Consider the following 932-nt stretch of genomic DNA (forward strand, 5'->3'; position numbering starts at 1 on the left):
TTGCCCTGATTCCAAGAGAAATTTGGGTGATTTCTCCATCCTGGATTGTAGGTGTTACTATATGGATTATTCTGGTATAAGGCATTAACACTATCATTAGAAGTGCCCCCAGAGGTGTTGGGGCATTCTTCTATGACATGTCCAGGGGACTGGCACCAAGCACAAATCTTAACCAAATTGAATGATGGCTCTCTAGGAACAATAGCCTCAATTCTCTTGATTAGGCTATCTAAATGGGCTTCCTTGGCTACTATCCCATCCACAAAATATCCTTTTCCTCCTATGGTTCTTTCACTCTCTTGGGTTGATTCCCACTCACGGGTTTTGTCAGCTAAGTCAAGTAAGAATTCCCATGCCTTTCCTTCATCTGTAAAAGATGTGAATCCCTCAGGGCACATAGACTCTATCATTTGTTTAGTTGGGTAATCAATACCCTCATAAATTATTTGACATAAATGCCATAGGTCTAGGCCATGGTGAGGGCATTCTTGGAGTAGATTCTTGAATCTCTCCATAAGTTTGGAAAAGGACTCACTAGGCTTTTGCCTAAACTAAAGGATATCACTTCTAAGCTTATTGGTCTTGTGAGTTGGGAAAAACTTCTTAAGGAAGACAACTGTGAACTGTTCCCATGAGGTTATGAAATTTGTGGGTAACCCATACAACCACTTCTTAGCTTGGTCTTTTAATGCAAAAGTGATAAACCTACGCTTAACATCATCATCAAAAAGTTATTGGATCTTAATTAGAACACATACCTCTTCAAATTCCCTTAGAAATATGTATGTATCCTCAGAGGTCAACCCATGGAAGTGGGGCAACATAGTGATGTATTGAGATTTGAGTTCAAATTATTGCCCTGGGCTTGTGGTAGAACTATGCAGGAAGGTTGGGCTGTTCTAGCAGGGTAGAACCTATTTTTTAGAGATTTA

General features: G+C 39.9%; 1 non-coding gene across 1 annotated transcript; it reads left to right on the forward strand.

Annotated features, from left to right (window-relative positions):
- The first annotated feature begins 468 nt into the window (after nucleotides 1-468).
- On the forward strand, nucleotides 469-575 carry LOC122064616. The gene has a single exon (XR_006135776.1). It is a non-coding gene; the product is annotated as a small nucleolar RNA R71 (small nucleolar RNA).
- The last annotated feature ends 357 nt before the right edge of the window (nucleotides 576-932 follow it).

The sequence above is a fragment of the Macadamia integrifolia genome, unplaced genomic scaffold (genome assembly GCF_013358625.1).
Source record: "Macadamia integrifolia cultivar HAES 741 unplaced genomic scaffold, SCU_Mint_v3 scaffold1699, whole genome shotgun sequence".
Taxonomy (NCBI): domain Eukaryota; kingdom Viridiplantae; phylum Streptophyta; class Magnoliopsida; order Proteales; family Proteaceae; genus Macadamia; species Macadamia integrifolia.